Source organism: Calliopsis andreniformis, chromosome 3, assembly GCF_051401765.1.
Source record: "Calliopsis andreniformis isolate RMS-2024a chromosome 3, iyCalAndr_principal, whole genome shotgun sequence".
Classification (NCBI taxonomy): Eukaryota; Metazoa; Arthropoda; class Insecta; order Hymenoptera; family Andrenidae; genus Calliopsis; species Calliopsis andreniformis.
Window position 1 is genome coordinate 20363995 of NC_135064.1, and position 27278 is coordinate 20391272.

At 40.7% G+C, this 27278-nt stretch overlaps 1 protein-coding gene and 1 long non-coding RNA gene across 4 annotated transcripts in view; one reads left to right on the plus strand and one right to left on the minus strand.

The window, feature by feature from the left end:
- The window catches only part of LOC143177146 (zwei Ig domain protein zig-8), a 368390-nt gene that overhangs the window by 291547 nt on the left and 49565 nt on the right, over window positions 1–27278 (plus strand). The gene's annotated exons all lie outside the window — the stretch shown is intronic.
- The window catches only part of LOC143177148 (uncharacterized), a 128199-nt gene that overhangs the window by 71000 nt on the left and 29921 nt on the right, over window positions 1–27278 (minus strand). The window contains exon 2 of the long non-coding RNA XR_013001540.1: window positions 8679–8773. This is a non-coding gene — a long non-coding RNA (uncharacterized LOC143177148). The remainder of the gene's footprint in view (window positions 1–8678; window positions 8774–27278) is intronic.

The following is a 27278-nucleotide window of genomic DNA, read 5'->3' on the forward strand; positions in this document are numbered from 1 at the left end:
AAGGTACGTGGAAATCTGGCAGAGGTCGCTGCTCCCGCAAATTTTCATCCCCCAAAGCAGAAACAAGCTGAATTCACTCTACTTTGCGACTTAATGTTGCATCGAAAATGTAACAGGGGCCCATCCTCTGCAGCTTGACAAAAGGTTCGTCGAAAGTGCAAAGGTTACTTCGCAGCTCTGCAGTGCAGCCCCAAGGATTCCCCAACGTTACTAGACGTCGACTTCTCCCAGACAAGAGAAGCCCAAAGTTTGAAACGAGAAGAAAACCACTTTCGAGCGATGCGAAATGAAATCTTTAACCTCGATCAATAAATATATTCTCCCTCGGTAGCTAAAATAGGAGTTCTTTCTCGAACACAAGTTGGCCTCGATTAAAGATTGAAGGAGTTTTAAATAGAATACGAACAGTCTTGATCTTGAACAGTTTTCCCTGAAATCGAAGTCTGTCTTATTGACTTTCGACTTGAAACTTTCGAATCCATGGAAAATTGAACAGTTTTGCACTGCAGCGGAGCAATTTTCTATGAGAATGTAATACAAAGATTGTCTTTCCAAGGAATTTATAGATATCAGGTTTACAATGATTTCTAAATTTGCGTAAAAAATTATTCTCGCTTCTGTTCCTGAATAAATTCATCTTTACATTCAATCTTTATATCTTTAAAAATGATATCACAGCCAAGGTATATCTCTCTAATTAGTTCCACAGGAATGAAAAACCTCAAGGTTTTTTTGTTAAACTCTGACCGCGTGCTTGAAGAGCACTCTGCGAGCATTTCATTGCATAAATATCCAACTTCGAAATAAGCTTACTTCCCCGCGGAAAATATTACGGTTGAACAAGAAAACAGGCTCCATGGGGACCTTCGTGAACTTCGAACACGTTTCCGACTCTCTGTAATGAGATTGTCCCTTCGCTCGACACAGCGAGCGAAAAAGCTAATCGGATAAATTATTTCTTGGCATTCGACTGACGCTGTTTATTTGTCGCTTTGGAAAATCACGGGAACACGAGTTACCTTGCGAGGTGGAAAGATTGTCGTTCCATCGCGAACGTGACGATTTTTCCTCTATCGATGCGAATTTATCGATAAACCGAAGAAACAGAGAACAAAATTTTCTATCGAACTGATCGATCGCTGCACAAAAGGACCACAAATTGGTCTGTTTCACTTCTAACTTTAATATGTTGACAAACTAAAAAAATTTACTTGAAATTGGATTGATTTCTTACTCAGAGTATGAATTAATTATTCTAGGATTCCATTGTTATTGTGACTAACATCTTCTCTCTAATTGCAAATGGAAACTTTGTTCTCTGTTTAATTCTAAAAAGCCTAAAAATTGAAGTCGAATTTCTTCTAAATTAGAACTTATGTGGTATCTTACGATTAGTTTCTAACTTATCCTCCAGAAAGTCTAAAATCACCAATATGTGCTTACATATATTGAATTGTTCATTACTTAAGACAAGATAAAGTATCAATTGCAATTTGCAATGTATTCTATTTTTAATAAATCTACTATTAATTAACTACTGCTCCATGACTCGAGAACTGTAAGTACTCACTCCTTAACTATACAATTTATTGTGCCAGTGACTGGTCTTAAAATTCTATACGAGGAAACCAATAATACTCTTGTTGGCGAAATTTCGTGGAAAGTAACTAACAAGAGAAAACTCGTGACTGCCCTGGAATTCCAGAAGTTGAAAAACACTCGTTACCTGTTCCCTCTGTCAATATGTTCGCATAGGCGAAGCGAAACACGGCTTTGTCCGTAACAAATCGATAAAACTCAATTAAAGGGATCACGAAATTTACATAAATACTCGTAACGAACGTATAATGAATTGGCACGTACATATACCATCGACCAGTCGACTGTAAAATCTTTACAGTCGAACACTCGACAGCTACCATATGTAATCTCGTGGTGTTTTCGATTAATTGCGATCCAGAGACGCGAATCGTAACTCCCTCGTCCATCGACGTTAATCTACTATTCTGAAGCCCTGGTATACGTCCAGAGCATCCGTCATCGATTAATGCCCTAGCGATTCCCAGTTAATTTGGAATTAACCTGGATACGAAACTAGCGCTGCCGTTTTTGCGCTGGAATTATTCGAAAATTTCATGATCGATCGTGATAATTACCTTTCACGGATGGCTTATTGAATTCAGAAACAATTTTATCCATGTTTCTTTCTGATCATGATACAATGGCAACGATAATCGCATCAGTTTCGCGAATTTAACTTGTATGAACGCTCTAGTAATTATTCTTATAGCAGTTCGAAATTTCCATCTATCACTGACAGACAAATGCAGTCGAAATGCAAAACTAAATTCCACAATAGATTTATTTAAATTTATAGCCAAAAACTTTTCAATGTTTGTCATTTTAAAATCCTATCGATCAATGGGAATTCTAAATGAAATACAAACATGTCACGAGTCTCATACGTCACAACATTTATCAAAAATTCGACTTCCATTTAATATCAAAGTATCCAGCTCATAATTGAAACGTGAACAAAAAATCAACACTCAAGTAAAGCTCACTCTATTTTCCATAACTGAACGATAGCTAATAGAATATTTCACCACGTGTCATATCGATATTGCAATATTTTCGAGACAACATGGCAAATAATATATTACTCCGAAACTTGTTAATATAGGAATGTGGGTCGTTGACGTTCCTTCCGCGAAATATACGATATTAATTCTAGTAAGTGTCTGCACAGTGTTTCACGGCGAAATAACACTGCTCTTTGTACGCACGTTTCCGTCACGCGCAATAACGTGCTGCTTCGATAGCGACGCGACACCGAACGCGACGATTTATAAACTCCTCGCTGTCGTCGACCGCATTTTTTAATTCCACCCGGAAAACGGAAGATGTAAACTGTCACAGAAGAGTTGGCGCGCTTTTGTCCCGCGCGACGATTAATGCGTTTCGACGTCACGTTCTGGCACGCGGTATTTTAATTAATTTCCGTCGGCAATTATTTCAAATATTTCACGTTATTTGCGGTCGAGAGACGATCGTCTGTCATTCCTCACCCCCTTGTCGGTCAGCCTATTCTCTCGTCGCTTAAGTTCATCTGTCTGTTCGTACTGTCATCGAATGGCGCTCGATAAAATGGGTTAATTCCGGGCAATGGCTGCAACTGAAAATCACATTTGGACAGGCGTTGTTGTAGAGTAATTACCCGCGATCCAATTTCCGCGCGACTAGCCTGGCTACTGATCATCGTTATTTATATTCCTTTAATTTCCACCCGGTCTGCGTAGCCAAAGTCCACGCTGACCTGACGTTATTAGAATATGGAAATGTTCGACGAATCCAATTTCGAGCAAGTTTTACACGATTCGTTTCTACGGTCTGGTGTCTCGATAAGTTCCTTCTTTCACGTGATGGGGCGTTCGATAAGTTCTATTATGAAGAGTACACTCGTCACAGGAAGAAATAAAATATCGCTTGTAGAGCTTGCTATTTTAGTATAGTTATTTCAAATTCACAGTAAGTGTATTTACTCTGCGCTTGCAGATACACAGTTTCCAAACAAAATTTCACAGTTCAAAGTTTAAATTTCTTTATTTCAGCATTGAAAATCTAACGTTAATTCATCTGAGTTATTGGGACACTATTAGAGGAAAACGTGAAGTTTTCGATGAATATCGAACAATTCATTAACGAACAGTATATATTCCTTAGATGATCCCTCGTTCAAGTATGTACTAAAAAGTCAGGATCGAAACCGAGCCAGGAGTAAACAGATTACGTTTGCAGGCAATTTGTATGCAGCGCGCGTAAATCTTGCTCGTGCTCAAAACTATACATCACCATTAAACGTGGCGAATATGTTCGGGCGCGTGAATGAGAAGCGGAGAACAAGAGGGCAGATAGTCGGGACACTTTCGAGATCGTCCCTTTTTTCCGTGCGTGCCATGATAAACCGAGCGTATCCATTATCGGGACGAGTGATAAATGGTTCGGTCACCGATACCACGGCGTGGCTCCCTCTTCAGCTCGCGACACAATTAATTTCTGTCGTATTATTCGCGGCTGAAAAACGCCCCTGGACGACAGCCACCTTCGACCCGGTTCGCGTTTCGGATTCACGATTCGTTGCTTCCCCTTATTCGGTCCACCTATGCGCGTTCATCGAATCACGCCCGGCAAATTGGTTTACTGCTGACGCTGTCGCGAGCCGAAACGACGTGTCTGTTGTCGCGCGGTGCGGAAAGTAATCCGCCGACAGGGGAATTTCGAGCGTTGTCGAGTGTTCCCAGCTGGTTGAATTTACGATATGCGACCTGCTGCGCTGAAGGCAACCCTTTCCACGTCTACGATTTGCGGCATCATTGCCTTTCGACTTACTCGAGGCTTCTGGTAGAACGATTCTTTTTTCAAATGGACACTGGCTGAGAAATATTCTACAGTCTGATTCGTTTTTATTCAGCTGTGTAATTTACGATACGCGACCTGCTGCGTTGAAAGCATCCCTTTCTACATCTCTGATTCGCGACATCATTGCTTTTGGGCTTTTTTGAGGTTTCTGGTAGAACGATCCTTTTTTAAAATAAACACTGGCTGAGAAATACTGTGCACTCTGAGTTTTAAAAATTTGTTTAGTAAGCTGTGTAATCTTGTATAGGATTATTAGCAAACGAACATATGTGCATGAAATTTGGAGTATAGGGTGTCCAAGCTGAAACAGGGCACTTAAATATTTCATCTATTTTTAGAATACAAAAACAAGAACTGGAAAGGCGACCAAAAGTAGTACGAAATGGTTTCGTATTCTCGGTCAGACGCTCCTTGAGTAGTATAACCCCACGTATGGTCAGACGCCAAGTGTCTGAAATACTGAAGTAGCGACTTATCTCCAAGCCCGATAAAGATCAAATTCGTGAGGTATTCACGTGACGAGACAAACGAAGTTCGATTATTCTGTGCCGGCTGACTGTTGGAGGGGAAAATAACGACTCTGAGATTGTTGTCTTTTCTATTCGTGACGTCGCGCGGTGAATGCATAAAAAGTGCACACGCTAGGAAGAATGAAATAGCTGCGCCTTTTTACCGTCTCCAGGCCGCAACGCAAACTCTCCGTGTAATGAAAGGGAATACGGAAAAACAGTTCAGTCGTAAAATAGGAACGGAAGCGTGCAGGATTCGTTTGGAGCACGGCTTTTTCGTCTGGCATCATATTTCTCTGCTAATTCGCATTTTTTATGGGTTGTACAGTGACAGGACAGCCGGCGAGTTGAATTTAACAATTTTTAGTACGTTTAGCTGAACGATGGTTCATTTATTTTGATCGTTGAAAATTTGTATTTCTGGAAACATTTTCGATCGATTCTGTCACGTGTTCCACAGCGACTTGGCGTTCATTTTAATTCGAGAAATCTTTAACATGTAATCACGGCGAGTACGTCATATTTAGTTATCACGAATGTCGCTCCCGTGGAATATGTAACGTGGCTACGAGAGCGTGCAGTCCGATTATTTAAGCGACAAACGCAAACAGAACAATGGACTATGTAACTGTCAATTTCACTTCAGTTTGTAAATATCATTTCAACGAAACCTTTTTACTCTCTTCAAATAAAAACGAGAATTAAACGCGGACCCCATCGAATTGATTTATTAAACTGTTTTGTTTACTCCTGCTCAACTTTTTAAGGACTGAAAATGCTGCAATTCGAAAAGCGTACTTTATTTAGTCTTCTATCGCTTTTGTAAAAACTATATCAATTTGGGCGGAAGCAACGAAATCGATGTTCAAGCACAGCTCTTGTAGGTAGAATTGTTTCACATTTTTCACATGATTCCACGGGGAACTATAATCTGTATTACATTACGATTTCAGATACAAAAATAGTTCTATTATTCACAGCTGTACTATCAAAAACCCATTTCAAGGTCCAATATATAATTCAATAGAATACACAACGTCCAGCTTTTAAGTATTACAGCTAACTAAATATTGATCTCGCGCTACAACGCAACCTCCACCGTATATTCCTTATATTTTACAAATTAAAATCTCCGCGGAAAAAATCATATTCCTCTCTTATGCTCCCCATGAAATTGAAAAGCGCTGTTAAGAGTGATTCACTGTACACATCTAAAGTGAGCGCGCAGTAGAAAAAGGAATGGAGTACCTCGTACTACATAAATCGTTCGAAACACGCATTCACGTCTTTGGAACTTTATCGACCGCAATAATCGAACGTCGCGTTTCACAGGTCAGCAATGATTAATCGACAATATTATTCTCGGCTCGTGCGCGATATTTCACCGAGCCGTGACCGCATTAGCGACGATTGACGAAAGCAACCCTTTCCCATCTGGTTTTTGTTTCCATCCCCTTCTTCGACCCTTTCCTAAAAATATTTCACTCTCGGCGGTGCGTCGTAACTGAACGCCATCAGATATTTTCGTATAAATGCCAGAGATTGCGATCACATTTGCGTCGTTGGTTAGCCGCGACGCGGAACAACGTCGAAAGGATTTCACGATGGATCGATATGGCAATGAGTTCGCTGTTTATTGCCATTGACACTTTTTCTCGATTGCATGACGTCGATAACGAACGGGACATTAAAAAAGAAAAAAAAAGAACAGCGAGAGGCCATTGTTCCCGGATATTTTCCCAACTAATGGCGCACACAAGCGCCAATAAATAACACTCACCCCTTTCCTCTGGCTGATTCGAAATCGTTTTTAGCTCTCGATGGTCGCTACAAAATTTTATGGAGGGAAACGTGTCTGTTCCAGGCTATGAATCATTGACACGAAGCATTCTGTATCTGGACGCTAAAAAGCAGTAGACATCTCTGTTTCAGGTGGCTAATGAGGGAACATTTTTAGAAAGGAATAGACATCTCGATTAAGAAATCAAATGGAGAAAAGTCAAATGTAAATAATGTTGCTGAATATGTCAACTACTGGGTATTTAAGTATACAGAGCGAGTCACGTAACTGTACCACCTGAATTTTCTTGTAAGCCATTTATTGTATAAAAAATATTTAATCTCGAATAATTAGAGTTTGTGCTAATTTTAATTCTGAACTGCTTGAGAAGACATTGCACTCCAGATACCATTGAAATTGCACGCAAAAAATTTGCTGTGTCATCAAAATTGGAGAAGATATACATATAGATGGCCTTCCTTAAGTGGACCACCCTGTATACTTACCTAACACGTCAGTTTCTTGCTAAGAACCTTCCCTCCTAAGATACAACAATTCCGCCACTCTCGACGATCGTTACTCCGCTCCCTTCAATCGTTGCGCACCGATAAAAATAATGCTCGAAAAAGTTCCTAGGCCCGTGGGCAACGAAGAAAAATTTCATCCCCAGAATCGATGCTAAGTGACCCCCAGGAAAGATAAAGGCCCTGATATATGAAGGATCCGAAGCCACTGCGAGGGAGCCCTCAGAAAGGATGGCCGATGAAATATGAAGGGCATAATTTTCCAAACAAATGCGTAAGGATATTTCAGGCTCGCGACAGGGTTGAAGCGAATCTACGCAGGGTGCTTCGAGAGTCGATCAGTCTTCCACGGAGCAACGATTCTACCAACGTGGCTAATCTAGCAAGGACAGCCCACGGGCATGAAAGTTGCTTTTAGGATAAGCCTGGGTATAATTTGTAGCATAGACATCGTGTATTAAAAGTCTCATATACTTCGTTAAAATGAGCTTCCGTTTTTTAGAAATTCCACTTTAAAGTTTCATTATAAATATAGGCAATGTTGCGCATAAACACTGTGGTTATAACATTAAGTATATATTTTTTGAAGAAGACCTACTCATCAACTTTCTTGGCTTCCTTCTGCAGAAGAAGTGTATCTTACATTTTTCCTTGAAAATAGTCCCAGCATGGATCGAAACGTTGGATTATTAAGCAGCAAAATTGTTCCTTGCTAATCACATTTTGTATAGACCGTAATATCCTTCCAATAATACAGTCCTTTTTCGATGCTACAAATTATACCCAGTTTTATCCTAAAAGCGATTTCCCCGCCCATGAGCTCTCGTAAGGACAATGAAGGATCGCGTCCAGGGTGCAGATATCAGAGGTCCAGTTTTGCTCTGTTCGAACAGAGCTATCGTTCGTCGGGGTAATGAGCGGGAAAGACAACGTCAAAACGAAAACCGAGCTGCACCGTTGCATGGCCACGATTTTTCCAGTGAATAGCCTTCAATTAACAGCGAGCCGCGCTAGGAGCGAGCGAAATAATTAGGGGCAATGAATTTGCCTCCGCTACCTTCCAGAAAATTAAATTTCTCAGTGGCACGAAGCGCCGGTTTGAATCCCTATCGTTATAACCAGTCGTATATTCTTCCTCTAACGCGACTCCCTATTGGCCGCGATTCGCTCCTCGCGAACATGTCCCAGCGAAGCTCGCAGCTAACTTTCAAAGGGGCGAATAAAAGAATTTTTTTCGTCGGAGAAAGGATGGGCTAAAAAACGAGAAGAAATAGGAAATAAAGAGAGAAAGGGGAGGGGGACCAGTTGAGCTTTAGAGCCAAGAATACAGTCGCGGGTTCATCGGTATCGGTTTTAATTCAATTTCCGATACGGGACCTGTCTTAATCACTTTTACGAGATTAGCAGGAAGCCAACAATTACTTTCGAACGGTTGGTTGCACTTACCGCGACGCGCTCGATGGATCTGCGATTTTTGCCAAGCCTCGGTTTCGGTGACACCTTTATACGGCTTTTGCCTTGAAGAAGCTTCCTGTGGCGGACTGTAACAGGGGAAAGTGAAAAGTATGGGCGTGTGAAGATGCGAAATATTGGATTCTATTCTTAAGTACAGATATCTCTTCTGAAATGGTTATTTTCAGGCGTGTAGCTTATTTTTGAAATGAGTGGTGTGTAGTTTATACTTGAATAAATATGGTGCTTTGAAGTGGTTCGTGGATTAGTGAAAGACTCTTGAATCACAAGTGAATTGGAGATATGTATTTAAGAGGCTACTGAAAAGTAAAATACTATATGTGCATTCATATACCTATATGTATACTCAGTCCCTGTTTGATGTTATAGGAGGTTATACTACTGACAGTATGTCTGGCTCTGTGTGTGGTTATACTACTTACTTGATATCAGATTATGGTAAAGACTATACTACTTACAGAATGTTTGACTATTTTTTGAGTTGTATTATAATACAAAATACATATATAATATTCCAGAATATGTGTACAAAAAAATAGGTAGAAACCATGAAGGTCTTAAACAAATTTGTTCTACCAGATATTATCTTTTTCGATCACTGTTTTTGTATCTTCTATTTCCGTGAGCTTTAAACGTCAATTGTTTCGTTCTTTAAATTCCTACATTCAAATCTACCTATCTTTATACTCTACAGGGTTTACTCCATGTAATGAATACATATAAAAACAAAACAAATACATATCTTCAATCAATCTTTACAACCATCCCTACATATTATATTTTTTAACGTTCTAAATATATACCAGCGCATAATGTTTCCTCAATTTTCCTAGTTGCATAGTTATTCAAATATCAGAATTATCAAAATGATGGAAAGTAGAATGAGAAGTAGAAGTCGTTTAGAAGTAATTAAAAGTACTTTCCTAATTTAGGCTCCTTTGTGGAACACCCTAACAGAAGACTGATTATTTCCAACTGACTCCTCTCTTCAGCGATGAATTGTAAGCGAATCAAGTAAGTTTGATGCGAAAGTATATCGTTAAGAAGAGGAGGAGGAGTGGAAGCGATGATAGCGCAGGCGGGATTGTATTTCCATTAGTTAATTTACTTTCCAGGGATGGTCCCCGTACCTAAAACTGTTTGCAGCGGCGCTCGAACACGTCCAGGCAAAGTATCCACGTTAAGCCAGCGGATCACAATTAAAACTCTCTACCGCCTCTTCATCTGCGTGAAGAGGAGCTCGAGAGTAAGAGAGAAAGAGAGGGGCTACAATTAGGGTAACAAGCCTCCTATCAGATACGACGATTCCTCCCCCACGACCATTCTCTTTCGCTTCAGTAAATATGCAGAACGAGGGAACTTAAAACTTAGAGAATTTTTAATTCGAACCTCGCGAGGAACGTCAGAGCTGCTCGACGCGTTCATAATTTGTCACGTGACATACGTTCGTCCGTTCCAAAAGAAAATTCTTGAATGAGAAATGACCTTCGTGTAACTGTGCGAATAATATTAAGAATATTTAATAAAGACCACTGGAAAAAGAGGAACATTATTTAAAATAGAATATAAATTCTGATAGAATTTTTTATGAATACATTATGAATATAGGAACAGTCCATGAATATAAAACTAGCAAGTTTCTTCAAACTAATTATTGGGTAAAAAATTCTTCGTAAACGAATATCAATACTCGCAGATATAATTTTAAAAACTGATGATATGGAGAATTATTAATGTAAATCGAAGAACTATAAATTAACAATCGCTAAGCATCATATGATTTTCATCAAATTCTGTCCACTGATATTTCACCGAAGAAAGGAGACACTTTTAATCGGATATCTCCGTTACAGAAGTAAATCCTGAAGGAACAGTTTCACCTTGGGTAGTTAGGCGGTCGTAGTCGATTGACGTTCGCCAGAGGATTCCTCGGATATCTTGAAGACATGTCCTCGCGCAATCTCAAAGAAGTGCATTCGGGTGGACAGTATAAGAAGCGTACCAACATCGTGGCAAGTCGTTCGAAACGAGAAGAAAGAGAGGAAAGATTCCATTCGACGAGATAAAGGAAATCTATGGCCGTGTTTACGCGGTGGTCCGAGATTGGAGCTCATTCGACCATCCCTCTCCCCTGTGGATTTAAGTAAAACCCTTGGCTCCTGCCCTCGATCCACCGACGTACACACGCAGACTTTCCTGTCCCTATCTGAACGCTTTCACGCGTGCCACTGCAACTTCGCAAACATTCGCGAAATCGAGGAGGCGGAACTTCCGAAAGCAAATGTCGAACGCGAAACCGCGATGCAGGAGTTCGATGCATGAATTCACGAGTCGACAGTGGATGCTTGAAACCTCGCGATGATGCAAATTTAAATTCTATGTTGCCCGACTTACAAGATAAACTGAAAGCAGATTTCGAGGGAAATATAAACGTTTCGTAGAAAATGTTATTCTGGGAATGAAATTCTACCGCATTGTGCCAGGGATGTTACAGAAGGAGGAACTTCAATTACAAAATATTCATCCGCGGAGTTTCAAAAAGCGGGACGAGAACGGTCTAATGAAAATTCACACTAGAATGGAACACTTTCTGGAGCATCGTCTAGACGAGGAAGAGAGGCTCGTACCTTTCCAGAAACATTTGCGTAATTTTCGAACGACCCAGTTCCACGAGCGGCGCCAACCGAGCAGCTATTTTCAATATGATATAATCAGCCTGGGCGTTGGAGAGCAGAGAATGCTTCCTCGCGCGATCAAAATTTTTGTAATCACGAAATTACCGGCCCGCTACTAGTGACGCGCTTCATCGCTGGAACGCGTCGATATCGTTTAATCTCCGATAAAAATAACGATCGTCGATGGAAATTTCATTCCATCATCGACCGTGCGATTCGCTCGTTAACGGCTTGTTCGGTGCTCTTTTTAGGGAGCCATTTATTCGATATGTGTACAGAAAAAAGACAGTGAAGTAATAATAAAATAATGAATAACTATTCTTCATGAGCGACAATATGTTGAAAAGGTAGAAGTCGAATTTGGAGAAGAAATGGAGATACTGTTTACGGGGGCATAAAATTGGAATCTTCCCCTTTAAATTAAAAAAAGAATCAAGTCGCTGCGATTTTTTTTTACAAAGTTACAGCACTTCAAAGTAACCCTTGAATTTCTACAGTACATCGGGTAGTGCCAATACATGGCAAAATGCAAGGGTTACTTTGAAGTCCTGTAACTTTGTGAGAAAAAATCGTAGCAACTTCCTTCTTCTTCTAAATTAAAGGCAAAGATTCTAGTTTTATGCTCCTGTAAACAGAATCTCCGAAAAAAATTTGTCCAAGTCCGTACATTTCATCAAAGTTGACAGTTTTCGATACGACAAATTGCAAAGTTTGGCAAAATACAGGGACTCGTTAAAATTTTTTTCGGAAATATCGTTTACAGTGGCATGAACCTGAGACCTTCTTCTTTGAGCTAAAAAAAAGATCAAGTCGCTACGATTTTTTTTCGCAAAGTTACAGCACTTCAAAGTAACCCTTACATTTTTACAGCAGAACGGATAGTAGTCGTATATGGCAGAAATGCAAGGGTTACTTTGAAGTGCTGTAACTTTGCGAGAAAAAATCGTAGCGACTTGATCTTTTTTTTAAATTGAACAGGAAGGTCTCAATTTTATGCCACTGTAAACGATATCGCCGAAAAAAATTTTACCAAGGTCCTGCATTTTGCCAAACTTTGCAGTTTGTCGTATTGAAAATTACCAACTTTGACGTGATTGCACTGACTTGGAAAATTTTTTTTGGAAATGCATTTCAGAGTAGCATAAAATTTGATCCTTCCTCTTTCATTTACAAAAAAAATCAAGTACCTACGATTTTTTTTCGCAAAGTTACAGGACTTCAAAGTAACCCCTGCATTTTGTCATGTGTTGGCACTATCCGATGTGCTGTAAAAATGCAAGGGTTTCTTTAAAGTGCTGTAACTTTGCGAAAAAAAATCGCAGCGACTTGAACTTTTTTTTAAATTAAAGGGGAAGGATCGAATTTTATGCTCCTGTAAGCGACATCCTCGAAAAAAATTCTAGGAAGTCCGTATATTCCGTCAAACTTTGGAATTTTCAATACGTTAAACATGCCTTCAGATTTAAAGCGCTACAGTAATAGAGGTGCACTAAATTTAAAATCAAGGTATAGTATATTACAGTCAAGACTTCAAGCTGTAATTTAAAAAAAAGATTATGTTCCTACGATGACTTTTCGCGGAGTTATCATTAGTCAAAATTGGCCAACTTTTGTCCAAAATTTTTCTGTGCCATCATTGTTTTGAGCACTATATCAGTAGCAAGTGAAGGATTAGAATCCAATGTAAAAACAATGAAAATTATTTTATAACACAGAGGACTTATTTCAGTGATAAATGTAGCATTAATATTACTGTTAAATGGAGGACTGAAAAACAACATAAAAGAAAAACAATAATTGATTTCTCTTAAGATAACATCTTAATACCTTCGCTTGTCTACCTTGGCAACTCTGGTCCACGAACCACTCTCGCCCTTCCCCTTGCACGAAGCTCCAGAATCCACTATCCAACTGAGCCTCGCACGTCACACACGTGTTGCGCCCGTGAAAACGAAGCTTAAAGCTGGCGTGGGTAATTGCCGAAAGGGCGATCCCGAACCCATAAAAACTCGCAACAGTAAATAACGGCTTCAGATCTCGGTATTGCCGCAAATTGGCGTTCGCGGTCAAAGCTAGGCGAACGTCAAGCTTCGGGAACGGGACGCGGACTAATGGATAAAGAGACGAATGGCTTTGGTCCAAGAGCGTTACTGCGTTACTGGCACGGCGACATTCGTCGTTCGAACAGATGATTAACGGGGAACGTCGGCTCGCCACTGCGATTAACGATGTCCAGTCCGAGCAGCGAGCACTCGCGACCCTAACGGGTAGTTTAGCCATCGCTGTCGATGAAACTAATTCCTTGGATCGCTTCTATTCAGGAGTAGTTTGTTCGTGTTTGAGCCTGCTGCGTCCACTAGATAGAGCAACTTGTTACGTGGGATGATTTAATCGCAACTTGCTATCTCGATGGAGAATTACGTCTGAAATACAGTTCCTATTACTGGGAATATAGTTAATACGCCAAAGTTTCTATCTTAGACTAGATATTATTAACATATAGACCGTCACGTTGGTCACATGTGACCGCAGATTGTTTTGTCTATGGCGCCACGGTGGTCATCAGTGATCAGAGTGTCTGATTATTAAAATACTTTCGTGGCGTCCTGAGTAAACGATGTGAATTTTGCGTGGCGGTCTGTGACTGGATTTTGTGAGAGATTTGTTTTCTAGAACTGTCTAATATTTCTAGCACGAATGTATCGCGATGTAATGTGTTCCCAAACGACTCAAGCGTATAACATTCGAATTACACTTACATCAAATTTATAGCTGCGCTGTCCAGCAATCTGAAAGACAGTCCACAAGCTTCTGGATATTAGAATTCTACCCAACGTCTTTCCCAAACGTTGTAAAGATCCTTTCGCAATTCCGGTATAAGAAATTTAAAATTCCTCTCGGACTGGGCAGGCGAACCATTAATCTTCTCTCCCCCCCGGTCTATGTATTCATTTTCTAGGTACGTTATTAGCGTCGCTGCGAATGTAAAAGTTCGTCGCTGTTGATCGTGGAAAAAGGAAACAGCGACGCAGCGAGCGGTGGTCGTTTCTTTATCCACTCGAGAACGTAATCCTAACGCGGAATGAAAACTGACAAGTGTACCCGTGACCCGTCCGTCTCCGCGATACATCACGATATCTCTTAACCACGTTATACCGCGTTCATCCAGGGCCAGAGCTCATTTATCACGCAGGAGCAGGAAATAAAAACACACCGCGAATCGATTCCACGCCGTTGTCGTCGATAATCTCTCGGTGGACATCGTCGAACGATGCATCACGCGGTCCAGCTTCATAAACGAGCCAGTCGTCGTTTAATTATCGGCCTGACACGGGATCCAGTGTTCTCGATTAGTCGCCTTCGGCTCTCCGCGATGACGCGCGGATCGGCTTAAGGAAACAAGCGCACCGATGTCAATTAAACTTCGGATAAATAGCCGGCTGACAGGTGTAATCGACTGTCGACGCAAGGAAGATGTATTTAATGGGGAAACGACGGCTGCAGGCTGTTGGATTTATGCGATTACGGGGTAACTTTGAAAATGTCAAGCGAACGGTTCGTTGCGTCATGCATCCTTCGATTGCTCTTGCGATAGATACGGTGTTTAAGGGAATATGAGAAATTTTCATCTTATCCCCTTTTGTGTGTGCTAATTAATGTTTCCTGGCGCACAGTATTGCCTTGATAAAATTGAAGATTTTTAAATTTTCAAATTTTCAAATTTTCAAACTTTCAAAATTTCAAATTTTTAAAGTTTCCAAGTTTCAAACTTTCAAAATTTCAAATTTTTAAAGTTTCGAACTTCCAAATTTTCAAATTTTCAAAGTTTGAAACTTTAAAACTTACAAATTTTCCTACTTTTAAATTTTCAATCCCCCAAATTTGTACATCTTTGAAGAAGGTGAATAGTCGAAAGCTACTTTACCTGCTAAAGCACAATGAACTATTCAAACACACATAAGAGGGTATCAGTGCATCCTCGCCAATTTCTACATCGTGTTTGCAAATAAGCAACCAGTGTATTTCGTGATACGTATTATCAACCTGCTATCCTTTCATTATCATGTTACCACCCACCCAAAAAAATGAACGTAGACTCCAGAAATACTTCCAGTAAGTATCCTCGAATAATAGCAGCCCGATGTTCGCCCCAAATAAATTGCCATTACTTAATGTTCTAAATACCCGTCCACGCGCATTATTCGTCAACAGAGGGGCCTTAATTAATGAGGAACGCCACGGCATTCGGTAGAGAAAAACTGAAAGCAAAAAAGGGAGTGCAAAGACGAGAATGTCCATAAAAAATTGGTACGTCGCTCATGAGCTGGTCTCCAGCGATGGGATAACATCGGGGCACAGTGGTGTATGTCGACGATAAAGTTGGCCTCGTAACATATTCCCTCCCTCCCCGCGCTCCCGTGCTCTATGAGCCTCGAAATAACCAGTCTCCCCCTTCCCCCTTCCGTATTGGTGTCCTGCAACGGCTGAACCGAGCCGCCTGCCTCCACGAGGAACTTATAATCAATCCAATTTTGAGATAAATGCATCGCGGCTTCTCCCTTCACGGACCGATGCTTTGGAGAATTATTATCTCTGAAATTACTTGATCCCGACAAAGTGCAAGATATTACCGTGGCCTATTTGTTACCGATTATAAAGCACGTAAGTCGGACCCGATGGGCTCATCAGTATCGCCGTTAATGCGATTAAATATGTTACGAATGTATCGGATCCTCCGATCCTTTTGTTCTTTCGTTGTCCCTCGAACGGACATGAAATAAGTTGACCGCATTTTGCTACTCGGACGATCCATTTTCGGCCCTCTCGCGGCGGCGGGAGGGGGGAGAGGGTAATCCCTGAATCCGGGAAATTGCATTTTCGATGACAATGCCAAGAATTGCGTGAAATCGAATTTAGAGAGCAAAAGGGGCGACCTCACGTTTCGAATAATAGGATTGGCGAATCGCTGATTGCGACTGCGTTACAAACAAAGGCTCGTTAAAATGATTTGTGGGGACTGTTCTACAATGTACGGACTAATGTTCTGTATTGATTGGTAGTTGGAAACTTAATAACCATCGATGCACTCTTTTCGAGGTGATGAATGCATTCAGAGTCTCCTGTTGTCCCTGACTATTAATTACGAGGTTGCGATTAAAGAGTTATGGGCGTTGGTTAATTTCACGCTAATTCGGTAGAAGATATCAGGGTAGAATATTCTGGTAGAATATTCAGTTAATAGAGCTTCTGAATTCTCTACATGATTAACTATATGTAAGGGTGTCCCAGATTTTAATACCCAAACTTTGTCAATGTAAATAAACGCAGACTAAATGTAAATATTGTTATTGATATATTACTACATTGTATCACAGTAACCACAAGTTATGTTTCTTTCATATTTCCTATTCCTCTTATAATTTTGTCACTAAAACTACACGATAAAGTAAACGACCTATATTTATATAACATTTTTTTCTGATTTAGACCCATAGAAGACACTGACAAAGTTTATTCGTTAAAATCTGAAACACCCTGTATAATATTCATTTTCTACTGTCCTTCTGTCTATGATTATCCTCATTCTTCTGGGTCGCTCTATATCAAAAGGTAATTCGTTGAAGCATATCTCCGTCCTATTTCATTGAAAATCATACCGCAAGCCCGTCAGCTGCATTATTCATCGGGCAGTTGTCCGTAGTTCAAACAATCGCGGCTCCGCAAAAATTTTTCGGACGTCTTTCTTCAATGAAGCTAATCAAAGGAGAGAGTTGAATTACGCGAGCGGTTCGTGTTCCAGCGGAACTTCTGTTCCGACCTGGACTCGGCTGAAATTCATCCCGTGATTAAAATCTGAGGAGGATAAACTCGCTCGAAATAAATTCAAGCGTCCTTCTTTCCAGCAGTGGCGATCAATCCTTCCGTTAAGTTTCCTCAAAGGACTGAATTTACAGACCTCCTTAAATCGCGCTCCGTCGCACGGAAATGATCCATTTAATCTATCAAACGCCCCTGTCACCCTATAAAAGAGCAGGACCATTAAGGTGAAAGAAAGTTTTTGGAAAAAAATTCTAGTATACCTGGGAGTCAGTTTAATTCCAATATCGCTGGAAAACGAGATACGTGAAAAACGATCTATAGGAAATGTTTCAGTATGCGAATTCGGCAGTAATGATGGAAAGTATTGTCGAAATTCGTACGGAAGTTCCATCTTCGACCTGGCAAAAACACCGTGAAAATCTGGAATTAATTGGTAAATAAATTCGTACGCGACTGGGGATCGAGAGATACGGAACATACTGGTGGAATGTTTTTTCTTCCTATCTGCGCCAGTAATTTCTAGTTTTTCCAATTTTATGATCACTGCCAACGATTTTTACAGTGATGGTCGAGCGAGCCTAGCGAAGTATGGATAGAAAGTAAAAATCGATGTAACAGACTCCTGAGAGGATAGGGCAATGTATGTACAAGAGAAAATGCGTTAAAATTTGATGACATACCAGGTAAATATGAAATGTATAAGAAATTAATACTATTGCAGAGACTCAAGGAAGTCGTACCTATTTTATGACATAGATAGTAGTTTCTAACTTTAATGCTTACAGAATACGTAGGTACATGCAAAAATGACATATTTTCCGTAAATTCAGTTGTAAAAAGAAATCTAATAATATAAAATATAAAGAATATAAAATTAGACGACGATTCACTTACTAATTCTAACAAAATAAGCTGCAGAATGTATGAGAATGCAGGTTCGTTGATTCTAGGGAATTTCAATGAAATTCTTCAGAACTATTTTCTGAAAACTCCAAGCTACGAGAGAATAGAAGAAGAAAAGCGGTAAATTAAATTTTCCAAAAACTGTTCTCGACACTATTCCTTTAAACGGCGCTTAAACCGTTTCTTTTTTAATCTTCCTGCCATCTTGAACAATTATTAAAAGAGCGAAATTCTGGAGGGTAGTTTCACCTTTTAAACTCGAGTTAGCTGGAAAGAATACGTGTCCCTTATGAAGGACACTTGGCGGATGTTCCTCTCAAGTAGCGGAATAATTTAAAATATGTAGCAACATGTTGTAACAAGGTTTCCTTGAAAAAATTTTGCCCGCGCTTTTTACACTCGGCCGGCCCTTACTTTCTGGAAACAGTCTGCTGTTTCGTTTGTACGAGAGTTCTCGCTGGCCGCCGGCGAAACACACGCATTACGATTCCACGCGTGCCCGTGCTAATGAAATAAGCGCTTTTTCTCTTTAAATTTCATTTCCAGAGTGTCAGCAGCGGAAGGACACTGCAGGGAACGAGCACAAAGGCTGCTTGGAAAGCAGCCGCACACTGTTCTGCCTGGTGTTCTTTTGAAAAGTTCACGGTACACCTGTCGCTACCAATGAGGCGTATCATTCCGCGAGAGGAGATGTAAATTGTTCTCTGTTTTCGTCGTCCTCGAGGAAATAAATTGCGCGGGTCAGCGATCCAGGGGAGGTGCTATTCGAGAGCAGTCGCTTATAAATAAAATTTTCGTTTCAACGCCGTTGCTGCCCTGTGTCCGCTTTTTATAGCGACAATTAATAATGAACACTTATTGTTCGCGTCCAATGAACGTGGCAGTATAAATAATGTTCCTGGAAATGCTTTAAACCTCGACCTCGTGGTTCTTATTATTAGAAGGCACTCTCGATATTTTTACTTTATGACTAAATTCTTTTGGACTGGAACTTTTAATTCCGAAGGGGTGTTCTAGTCTAGACCGCTAGGTTTTTTAGTGTTCTTTGGTATATTTCTTTTGTATCAGATTTTTACACATTTTTATATCAGATTTTGTATCAGATATTGTCGAGGGCATATACTTTCAGAGAATGAGATTAAAAGAAATCGACTGTTTTAAGTTTCCAGACTAGAATACTTGAAAAATTAAAATATGGCGGTGTTTGATACACCGAGTTATTCTTGTGAATTAGAGAAGTATTTTTCTATGAGACTGGAACCCCTCAAACCTAATAGTATCCACCTAATTCTTTTATACTGGGCGACGCTACTTACTCATAGGAACATCGTTGAATAGGCCTACCCTGAGCAATCCATCACGCTTCCAGCGATCCATCATCGTCCACGTGGACGTTGCCATTGCTCTCTTCCATTGTAGGTCCCTACAGTAAACCTATGGAGAACTGTCAAATCCTCCCCAAGCATCCCTTATTCCTACCACGTCAGAAACACTAAATATTTTCAGAACCATTCATCATCCAGCGAGTCGCGTAAAAACAGTAGAAGAATTAATTAAGAAGATCCTAGCAATAATATCACTGTTTTCACGTGATACACAGCGGATACAAGCCTCCCAGAAGTAACATCAGCGCCCGTAGGCTGATTTACATAATGAAGAAGGGAAGCAGAACATTTTGTCTGAAAAGAGTTTCCCCGCTTTCGAGACAGTTCCCAAGATAGCATCGGGACAAGTGGAAGTTTGGAAGGCAGTTTCGCCTCTCCGCCTCGTGCCCGCGCCTCTTAAATTCGGGGACGCTCTCCTTCGACGCCCTCCGCACAATCAGAAATCGCAACAGCCTGATTGCCACGCTGGAAATTTCAAGTTGGACCCGTCGTCACGCCCTCCCCCGTTCTCTCGTCCCTCCTGTTCCTACCGTCGGCTTGACGGAGCCCTCGAATCACGTGAAAAGCGGGAGCGAAACATAAGAGCGATAAAAGAGGACGCGATATCAAAAATTCCTCGAGCCGAATGAATAATTAATGACTCGGGCGGAACGCATCGCGTACACACACGGGAACATTGTGGCGAATGGGATGAGTAATCCCGCTGATGAAACATTCAGACAATGAATTATGCAGCCCCATCTCGTAACGAAATACTTTTGATACGGAATTCAAAGGCGCATCGTCGAGCGGTTGCCGCGGCTCGATATAAAATGATTTGGACATCCTCGAGAAATACCACTGTCCCCTTTCCACCGACGCCTATTGCGCTCGGCGAAACAGTCCTCTCCACTGTCCCGGAATGGCGGCTTTAGACGGGAACTTTCCTGGAGTTCAATTTACTAAGTGAAAACCTCCTCCTATAACCGGGTTTCGAGTTCCCTCTCTTTCCCTCTGTCTCGAGTGCTTCCGCAGTTTTCCCCGAACCGATGAAATTATGTCGACTTTGACGTGCCGTGGCTGAATCGAAAGGGTAGATCCGTACCAACCGAGAACGACGACGCGACCGAATCCGATAAGTTATCAGTCGAGCCACGTCGAGGGTTATTAACATCCTTAGGCGCTCGGAGAAATGTTGTTTCGAGACGGTGAAGTGTAAAACATCCGTCCCCGAGGTACTTGGAATCCAATATCGAGCTACGAAAATCTTTCCCTAAGAGAGCTTTTATCCAGGGCTTGAAATCATTCTGGAAGTAACTGTTTTAAACTGTTATATAGATGTATTGACGGAAACAGTTCTGCGGTTGTAAGGCGGAACGACTTCAGTCACATGTTTCTGTTCTCGAAATATTGGCGTTTGAAGGTTTCAGCTTCAGCGCTGTCTTATGGACTTGTGTCTTCTTCTTCTTCTTCTTTTTTTATTAAGCTGTGTAACTCTCTATAGAATTATAGTAGATGAAATCATGTGTTGCAGGTTACGACTCTAGATGTAGATTAATCTACAAGTACATAAGTGTATTTTTTAGAATATTATTATAATTGAAACAGATGTAGTCCGAAATTTCGGTTCTTTATAGCAGTTATTCAGAATAAGAATACTTTATAACTGTTTCAGGAACTGAAACCAATATTATAACAGTTTTGATGCTCTGCTTCTATCATTTTACGTTGGCAACTCGTTTGATTTTCGCAACGGGGAAATAGCTTTGAAATATCTATGTAGAGAGAATTATAGAGTAGAATGGTAGAAGCACAAGTGAATTCAGCGGGATTATTCAACCGTAGAAAAGCAAATATTGTATGAATCTTTATCTAGAAACTTCGTATTACTTTTACCCGCGAAATTCTCATGGAAAATTAAAACAGTGTACCCTCTACAACGATTGTCAGTGCCGAATAGTGTTTACGGTTTCAACGTCACATTTTTCCCCAAAAACTACTGTCCCTGTTCCCATGTCCACCGAGAACTCCCGTCAACGATCCGACAGCACGAAAAACGTGCAATTAAAACAGTTGAAACGAGGGGAGAAATCTTTCTGAGCAAATTATGACCGACATTCGCTAAAATAGAGCACGTGTCACACTGAACAGTTACAGTACCGCTCATAAGTATTCGAACGATGTCACATGTTTGGAAAAATACAGGTTTCTTTACAGTAACTGATGTATATCCTTCACATTTATTTCCTATTTCTATTACATCTTAAAATTAAGTATATAATAATTACAGTAATTTTAGCAGTAAATAAATCTGTACTTTTCCAAGTTTCTGAAATCATTCGATTACTTATGAGCAGTACTCCACATTCAGTTTCCAAAAATGGAGGTTCGAGTAACGTAAGAAGAGTAAAATTGTTTTTCGCTGGCCTGAATACTTGCATTGCCAGTGCTAAATGCTATTGTTCTCGTAATAATGGATTAACGGGTTAAGCTTGGATAAAGGGCGTTTCCCACAGCGCAAGATTTACCTCCCTGTAGAAAGCTCTATGTACAAAGATCGAGGCTGAGTTCGAACGAAGTTCAACGTGGTTACCCTGAAAAGCTTTATGCGCTGGCTTCGAGACGAATCACAGCGGCTGACCACCGCACAAAGAAATCTATATCGCGGCACGGAAGCAAAAAGCTCTTCGGGCTAAAAGCTTTCCCGTGCGCGACCAAGTTATTTTTATTGGATCGGTGAAGCACTTCGTTTGAGCAACGAAATGATATCTGATGCTGGCTTCGCCTGCCTGTCACGTTTGTACTGACTCAAACACCGAATTAATCCTGGCGACATGTGCTCACTGCTGTGTCACTCTCCTTGGTATGATAAAAAAAAAATAGTAGTTGAAACAAAAGGCTACAGAGTCTCTGTTGTTTTCCATATTTTTTTTAAGCTTGTAATTTAAGGATTAACCGCTTTACGTATATTAATAAATAATAAAGATTCATTTTATTACTCTGCGTGTATGCATATTTATACAATGACCAACACAAACATGTAAAAAACACTGAATTATAATCTGCATATGTTTTAAACCCATTACAAGTGACTTCTGTATACTACGAATGTGTTTTTAGCTGGTTTGACATATTAGAAAATTATTTTAAACGATTCTAGTTAAATTTCTGTGCTATTGAGAATTTTATTTGTTTTCTTTCTATGATTTCAAGAGGTGATAATTTATTCCGAATTCTGTTCTTGCTAGTCCTTACGTCCGAGGTAAGCACAAGTAAGTTCTGCTCAAGTATTCGTGAATGTGAGAAATATCTGTAATTTATGAGCCAGTGAAGTGTCTATAATCCATGAGTTAGTGTAAATGTGTTCAGAATGTACAGAATGTAGGGTAACCGTGGTTTCGTTGCTAACTTCGCGGTAATTCGTTAGTTTCCTGAATTTGGTACCCAAATGTGCCAAACTACAGGAACTCTATTTCCACTTTGGGCTGCCTTTAGAATTCTTGTAAATTGGTCTTTAATGTGCACATCTACCAACAGTAACGTTTTCAACCTTAAGGTACCCAAAGAAGACAAGCTAAATACACAGTACACAGTATAGCACACAGTATTAGGACACTTGCTTGGTCACATCATATGTATTAGGTTAAACTATTAAAATCTGTAATGAACTGGACTTAAAACGCTTAAAATTTACATGAAATATGTTTTACTGAAAACTTATTCTACTATTGATGTGCACTGGCCTGATTAGACACACTGAAATCAATAGAACATGTCTCAAGTCAGACATAATAGAACTAGTAGAATAAATCCCGAGTCAGACACAACAAACTCAGCAGAATAAGTTCCGAGTCGGACCAAGAGATAAGTAGAATGAGGTTTAAGCCAGACACAGAGAAATCAGTAGAATAAGTCCCAAGTCAGATACTACGAAATCTCTTCCTATTTTAGCCTGTAGAATCACTCTTAAAATTTCTGATCATTGACGATTTATATCCTAAAATAAAAGATACCAGGTGATGAAATGAAAGATACTTTCAGCCAATGTCTTCAATTCACCTCTTAAATCACCAACCCAAAAGAAAAATGACTGCAGCAACCATACATCTATATTGGATCGATGAACCTCGTCAATAGAACCTCTTATTTTTCCAACGAACACTCTTTGGCATATAGGTAAACAATTTTATTTTATCAGTATCCAGCCGACCAGCTCCAACGTCCACGATGGTGGCAGGACAAAGGAGGATTCACTGAATAATCGTGGGGAAATTTATGAGCGAACCGCATCGCAAATTTCGGTCACGTAGCGCTATCCCGCGCGGAGACACGCTTCCGCGAGAACGTAAAATCTCCGCCCCCGTGGCGGACCAACGAAACTAATTCCGTGGCCGATACCACTGTCTGCTGCAATCTTGTTTCCGCGTACCTCGGCCCGCCAGCCAACCCGCGGCAAAGCAGCGAAACGTAATTTATTTAACCGGCTACTTTCGTCAAGGGAAACTTCGTAATCGTGCCTACGAGGCGACATTACTCACGCGGACTATTAGGTTACGCCCGCGTCTTGGGAACGTCTTTACCTCCCGTTGCCCTTAATTAGCCTCTGCTCTGCCGTCGCGGTCCTTTTCTACCGAAAAATTATGGTTATTTGTTCCTCCGTGTGACTAGCGCGCGGTCGGGCGAAAGGATCGGTTAATGAGAACACTGAGATATGTTTGTCAGACAAGACGATCTAACTTGGTTAACTTCGGTGGATGTGGACTTGGCGTAGAGAACCTCCTGGGACGGGGAATTCGAAATGATTTGCGCTCGGGCTTGGTTTCACTTCGAAACTGCGGTTGCTTTGGATTGCCAATAATTCTGGAGGAGAGAAATATTAACACGTTCGCGATTATGATTGAGAGAACATTTAAACTTGGATCATGACTACTTATTCGAGAACTGCACGAAGTTATAAAGTTACTTAGAATTTTAGAACTTTGGCAGAATTCCTATCTTCCCTCGCGGATTTACAATCCGTAAAATTCAGTGATTGCGATACAAAAGATACGAATAGGAATATTTGTTGCAGCAACGCCCGAGTATTTTCGTATTCACATTTTCCACTGACTGTCAAGTATCTGATGCAGTAGTTTATTTTGTCGTAGTTTATTTCCATAGAGGATTGCACATACGTATGCACAGATGCATGCAAATTGAAGTCACAGTTTTTAGGAACTAGGACGAACATCACCATCCATGAAACTCAACGTGTTAAATGGTCTTTAAGAGATGCTTGATTCTCTCTTCACGGGTAGTTACTCTGGTCGAGCTCTAACTACTTTCATTGTCCGAAATTACACTCTAAATAAAGCAACTAATACCTAGAGAACTCGCGCGAAACTCTGCAACGTAACTACCAACAAATTGTATCACATAGAAAACTATTTCATCGCACAGAATCACTCCTTAACTTGTCTCCCACCTGTTGTCGAACCTTCTGTACACACGTGCTCCACAGCAAGAGGGTCAATTCGATAAAACGTAACTCACCGAGCGCGATATCATAGCAAAGTTGCGCATTACCCCAAAACGATTTCATCCCCGAAGGTAATAAGAAAAAATTTCGTTTAATTCGCGAACGAGATAGTGCGTATGGCGAATCCAAGAGAGAAACAAGCCAGTCGAGAGGCAGCAGACGATGACTGGCGTGCGGAACGCGGCCGACCGCTAATATCGTGAGGGCGAAATATGCGCTCGACGAAAATTACACGTAGCCGAGACACAACGTATCAAAGGGAGCGTGGAATAAATTTTCAGGGGAATTTCATTCGTCGAGGATAAAAAATATGTCAGCTCCGACCACCTTCCGGCCGTAAAAGCAATTAAATCTTCGTTAGCTGCCGCTCAAGGGAGGATCGGTAGAGGAGGTGGGGAGAACATGGGGCTGCCAAGATTCCGCTTTGAAGCGAGCTAAAATTATTATTTTCGAAAAAGCGCGAGAACTCGCGGAACGATTCGACCATGCACGCACAGCGGTCCCAAATCTGGATTTAATGGTCCACATGGTTTGAAGCCAAATAAATCGAAACTCTGGGTTAGTAAGTTTTGGTCAAATAAGTAACAAACAAACTGATTAGGATTTGAAACTCTACAGAGTGGATCACGAAACTTGCACACCTCTACAATTTCTATAGTATACATTGTAGGAAAAAATTTTGTATACGAAAATTGCATGATTTAGGGGGTCATATTATGCAGTGCTTCCGCCTTTTTCGTAAGTGGAATCTGTTTGCCTGTTTATAATAACTTTTCATTTTCAACATTACGCTACGAGTAACTTTTCAGGAAACAAAGCGAAATTACAATAGTGGACACACAGAGTATCCTAAAGTATTAATATTGCTTGAATTACTTAAAAACCTGGAACTCCAAATATTGACTTCAGACCACTGTGACACGGTCGCGCGCTATTGATTTTTCGCCGGAAATTGGGTTGCTTGATCGCGCTGTAGCTCTCCTGCCCCCTCCCTCTCTATCATTAATTAATATCGTCGGACTGAGCGTTGACCATCCTCAGACACGGGGCTAATGGCGAATGTTATCTTCGCGAGCAGAGCTAGCCTAGAACACTGTGCGCAATCTACCCGATTGTTTTCGGAATGCAAATGGCTGGATGTTACGCGATGCACGTTCAATGCACGTGTAACAACCGTCATGATTGTATCAGTCGATTCACAATAAGCCAATAAACGAGCAGACACCCCCGTATAATTGGTCGGCAACTGAGCGAGCCGACTTTAATAAGCAAAACGTCCGTCATTAGCGCGCTGCCGACTGAAACGGGCAAGAAACAATGATTTCGATTAAAATTAAATGACACCACTTAATTAGCTTATCGGTGGGAGGCGAATTGGCCAGGGCGTAACTGACTCGTCCCATTATCGGCGTAAATTTCGCGAGTAACGAAGCCTGGGATCCGTTACGCCACTAATTTCGACTATTTTTCCCTTGTGGAACAAGGGGACAATATCCAGGGAGCTCGTTTTAAATGTTCGTGAGACTATTATTGTTATTAGATTTTGGGGGAAAAATTGCGCGCGGTTTTGTAATTCCTTTGACGACGGGAGTCAAGTGACGAGGCATGGAAATTAGGGAAATAAGGACAGAGGTGTCTGAAAGGTTCTTATTCCGTGACACTGGAGAAAATTGGATTTCAGATGTTGTTCTGATTGTGTTAGGACTCTGGGTCATGCGATATGATGTTAATCTAAGTTGATGTGAAGGCTTTTATTGAAATCAATGTGACGTACGGTGTATGGATCAGAAGTTATTAATATTTCTGTTCTCCTATTTTCTGTATTTTATCAGCTACAGTCAATACAGAAGACCTGTATCCTTCAGGAGAAAGGTTCCCAAAGGAAAATAATAGGTACATTAACCAGATTCATAACGTACCCTATAGAATTACTGAACGAACGCAGAAAGGGACAGCAAACAAAGGTCAGAATGAAGGTGCCGTCTATTGAGGGGTATTGATCAACACTATATGGGTCAAACAAAAAAGCAAAAATAGTGGCAAACCCAATACACACCTACAAGAAACATAAAAGTACAATAAAATCACATTGGCGAAGTATCATGACCCAAACAAATCGTCCAAAAGTTACAAAAATTCCGAAATAAATCAACGACACACAATTTAGTGATCAGATGTCACTCTTCCTCGTCTGTCCTTATACAAATAAGCTAATATTATAAAATACCTTATACTATCACCAACGCAAGTCCACCTCCATTGAAAATGTTAAGCCCAGCAGGTAGATCCCAGT